The 5,060-nt window shown below is 26.1% G+C and overlaps 1 long non-coding RNA gene across 5 annotated transcripts in view; it reads right to left on the reverse strand.

The window, feature by feature from the left end:
* Positions 1-3,126, reverse strand: part of LOC136076791 (uncharacterized) — a 19,478-nt gene extending 16,352 nt beyond the window's left edge. The window contains exons 1-2 of one of the 5 annotated variants that reach the window (XR_010636582.1): positions 3,019-3,126; positions 1,285-1,377 (exon numbers count right to left, since the gene is read on the reverse strand). This is a non-coding gene — a long non-coding RNA (uncharacterized LOC136076791). Of the gene's footprint in view, positions 1-1,284; positions 1,912-3,018 lie in introns of those variants that run through there. The other 4 variants (XR_010636578.1, XR_010636580.1, XR_010636581.1 and 1 more) reach the window with 4 other exon arrangements.
* Positions 3,127-5,060: the final 1,934 nt, after the last annotated feature.

Consider the following 5,060-nt stretch of genomic DNA (forward strand, 5'->3'; position numbering starts at 1 on the left):
ATTTTCAAAAATTTTTTAGATATAACTTTATTTTACATTTCAGTTTTGAAATTGCTTTTTAACAAAAGCTAAACTGTTTATAGGAACTAAAATGTTTTAGGTAGCATGAGCGCTATTTTATATAGGGGAAAACCCAATCTAATTGTGTATTTGTGTAAATCATTTAAATATATATATATATATATATACATATATATATATATATATATATATATATATATATATATATATATATATATATATATATATATATATATATATATATATATATATATATATATATATATAAATTAGTAAAAACACTTATCTATCTTTTATCTTCAGCATGTTTCACCATCAGTAGGTTCATCAGGAAGAATCTTCCTGATGAACCTACTGATAGTGAAACATTATGTTGAAGATAAAAGATAGATAAGTGTTTTTACTAATTTATTATTGCTCTGTTCTTTAAGAACATTGAGCACTCTATTTGTAGAATACACTGATATAACTTTTATATATATATATATTATATATATATATATATATATATATATATATATATATATATATATATATATATATATATATATATATATATATATATACATATATATATATATATATATATACATATATATATGTATGTATATATATATATTTTATATATATATATTTATGTATATAAATAATAGTCAAAAGTAATTAAAAGTGATGTATGTGTTGGCGTAAGAATCACTTTTTTCCTTCCGCTCTTCCCAAAGACAACAAACTATAGATCTATATATATATACATTATATATATATATATATATATAAATATATATATATATATATATATATATATATAGAGAGAGAGAGAGAGAGAGAGAGAGAGAGAGAAAGAGAGAGAGAAAGAGAGAGACCTTGTTTTAAATAACAAATGACAAACACATTAGCTTAATGCGAATTTGACATCATAAAATTATCTTTATCTTTTTATTTTTTAAATAAACTTTTTTTAAATTACTGCAATAATATTAATTACCGCAAAACAAGTTAAATATTGTGTAACTCATTTTTATTAATACTATTACAAAATGTTTAGTTCTTTTTTTTTTTTTTGTATTAAAATAGTTCTTTCTTTTTTTTTTGCATTAAAAACTTGTGTCAACAAACAAACATCAGATAAAACCTTTTAACTCTCATACAATGTTTGGCTGTTTTAATATGGCATTATGACATTTTAGAGCAATTAAATCTGAAAGATGTGAATAGCATATGAATGCATGACAAACTTAAATATAATATTACTATTAACCTTACCAGAAAAATGTTTTGCCAAATTATTGCGTCCAATTGTGCTAAGTGCTTTAACAAATTCATCATAGTTATCAACCCCTAGAAGCATATGATGTTCTGAAGCTTCAAAAAAAATCATGAATATGTGAATAATAGAATTTAATATCTTCAAAAATTTTTCCAACAAATTATCCAATCTTTAGCAGCATTTCTTTATATATTTTATTATCAATTTCTTAAAAATACTAATATAGAATCAGGGATGCGGAGTCACATAAAGGACTCAGGATTTAAAAGTCACAAAAAGATTACTTCATACTAGTTTTTGGTATCCAGGAGCTCTAAAAATATAAATAAGTTTATGAACTACTGATAGGAAAAAAATTAAGACTTTTAAGTTAGAGGAACGATCATTTTTTGAACCCGGAGTTCGTAGGTATAATGGCGGCAAGGACTCCAGGACTCCAGGACTCCGGGCTTAAAAACAATAAGTTTCAAGTCATTAAATCTCATGAATTTTTTTCTTATAGCAGATCATAAGTCAACAAACATGTTTAGAGATTCTGGACACTACAGACTTGGAAAAAGTAGAGATATAAAGCCGGAGTCCTTTTGGGACTCCGCATCCCTGTTAAATATATTTATAATATGCAATCAAAACTAACAAGTCGAGGTTTAATAAAATGTTTACAATGTTAACATTTCATTGCAAATATTAACTAAAACATAATTGTTTTGTTGAAAAACTATTGTAAATCAGTTATAAAATAATTTGTAACATAAAATATGGTACTTATAAATAAAATCAGATATTTAAAAGTCAAAAATCATAATAGTTAGCTGCAAAGCTGCGGTGATTTAGGAGCAACCTTATTATATAAATAAAATCAAATTTTATAATATAATCAAATTATAAATCAAATAATATAAATAAAACTTTATTATATAAATAAAATCAAATTTATTATATAAATAAAATCAAATTTATTATATAAATAAAAGCAAAAATAAAATCAACCTTATTATATAAATAAAAGAAATCAGATATTTAGAAGTCAAACAAACATAATAGTTAGCTGCAAAGCTGCAGTGATTTAGGAGCAACCTTTTTATAATATCAAAGAGTTGCGGCATTGGGAATTGCTGCAGTAAAGTTTAATTAATAAATTTTTAATATACAAAAAGTTAAGATTTGTTTTATCTCGTATAATAAACAAAACTTAAGAAAAAAATATACTTGGTAATATATAATATATTTCACCACTTCTATGGCTTTGTTTATTAGTATTTTATTCATTATCCAAACTATCGTAATCATAGTTCAGATAATGAATATAATTCTAATAAACATAGCTCAACTATTCTTCTATTGTAAAGTATAGCATCCAAAAGGTTATCACATTACATTGTACATTAAGCATCTAAAAGGTAGTTATGTACTATACCTTTTGGGATAGTAAAAATATATATATATATATATATATATATATATATATATATATATATATATATATATATATATATATATATATATATACAATATATAATCTTTTTTAACAATACATAGGGTGTCTTTTTAATGATTTAAAACTATCAAGGCTTATTTGTTAATTTAAAAATATCAATCCTTATGCCTAGTTATGTCACATACTGCATACATTACTGTGTGTAAAATATGTGCAAGGAATATTATAAATTTAAAGGATTACGAAATGTTAAATATGTTTGGCACAGCTAAAAAAATAACAAAAAACTTACATTTATATTACTTTACCATAATATCAAAAAACTTTTTTTGTGTGTGTTTTTGTATTTGCCTAAAAAAAATAAGATAATCATAAGAAAATGTATTTTCGCGGCAAATTTGGTTTTATCACCGAGCTAATTTTGTTTATGGTAAGGGGTCATCCATAAATGATGTCAGTGTTTTTTCTCAATTTATCGACTCCCCCTCCACCCTTTGTCAAACTGTCAAATTTTTCGAACCCCCCGTTATATATGATGTCAGTTTTTGTGTACTCCCCCCCCCCCCCTAAAAAACAATAAAAGTACTTAATAACTATTGAGATTTTTTCTGACTAAATTATACATTTATATAATAGTAAATCTCATCGAATTATATTATATAATAGCCGATATCTCATTAAATAATCAACTAAGCAAATAGTATTATGTATCTTTAATAAAATCTTCCCATGGGTTGTTGAAGTGATCATCAATTGAAACAATTGGTAGTGAATGCTCTCCGCGCTCTAAAAGGATATCGCATTCTTGAGGTACAATCAAATTCATTGCGTTAACCAGGGCCGTGGAGTCGGAGTCGTGAAGTCGGAGTCAGAGTCGGAGTCGGAAAAATTATACCAACTCCGACTCCAGCTTAAAAAAAATCTTTCAAGGTTTCATAACTTTCATATAAATTTCATTAAAACATTTTATTTTCAGTCATTCTAATGCTTAAAGTATCAAACTCTAGCCCTCAAATTGTTACAAAAATTTAAGTCCCAGCTTGCTCTATTAGCTGTAGTATATCCAGACATAATGGGATTAGTAGTAACAGTTTCCAACCACTGTAAGGCTAGGAGTTTAATATGTTAATTTAAGGCCTTCAAAACAGTGATAAGCAACAGGGTGTTTTGCTGCTTATCACTGAGAATCAGAAATCATCTCTCCTTTGCTCTCCTCCACCATCTCTTACACTAGATAACTTTATGACTTACACTGTCTGACACTATGCTTCATATTCTTAGTAGAAAGTTAGACACGCAAACACCTTATGTATCCCATTAACATTGCATTAATCTTTTGTAAAGTGATAGTACATGAGAAATGATCACTATAGTACTTGTGCTTCGCTTTGTTATCTCTTTTACTTTGTTTAATACTGCACACAGGTGTAAACAATACTGTGCTCAGGTGTAAACCTCTTATGTAGATGTGCAAAAAGTGCACCTATTACGTTTAGACACCAAAGGAGTTATTTATCAAACTTGTGTAAAGTAGAAGTGGCCCAGTTACCCCAGGCAACTAGATTCCAGCTTTCATTTCACTTCACAGCTTATTTGTAAAACGAAATGCTGATCTGATTGGTTGCTAGGAGCAACTAAGCCAATTAAGTATGGCGCGGCTAGTTAAGCATAGGGGCAAGTTGGGCAACTAAAATATCTCACAAACTACCATCAAATGACGAAACATCTAATGGGCGAAAGATAGGTATATATAATGGTCATATAATGCGCATCAAATGGTTGTTGGACGGCGTTCAAGTGAGATGCGCGGACACCTTTTCGATTTCGGACCAAAAGAGTAAAAAAAATATTTTTACTATATTTCTCTCAGATGCTTAAAAAATCATTTATCTCGTAACACTTAAGTGTTTATACATTACGCATTTATTTGACTTGTGATTATTCTTTGCTAAACATTTTTAGGTAAACATTTTAAGGTCTATACTCTTTTAAATTATTCATTCTTAAATACTTTAAACAATTTATTATATCTTTAATTCTTTTTTTTTTTTTTGAAATATGTTACGATTTAATACGATTTAAAACTTTTAATTTTTGCTTCTTTTAAAAATATTTTTACTAAAATATTAATTAGCCAATAAAATATATAAGTTAAAAGGCAAAAATTTTATTAAAAATTTTAGTTTAGTTTTGAATTACGTGTTACTTGTTTGCTATGTTTCCTATGATGGTATTTCATATTTTATATGTATTTTAATTATATGTACTGTTTATAAAAAATTTATATATAGAGCTACATGGTATATTATTTCACTTACCATTAATATATTACTG

Source organism: Hydra vulgaris, chromosome 02 (assembly GCF_038396675.1).
Source record: "Hydra vulgaris chromosome 02, alternate assembly HydraT2T_AEP".
Taxonomy (NCBI): domain Eukaryota; kingdom Metazoa; phylum Cnidaria; class Hydrozoa; order Anthoathecata; family Hydridae; genus Hydra; species Hydra vulgaris.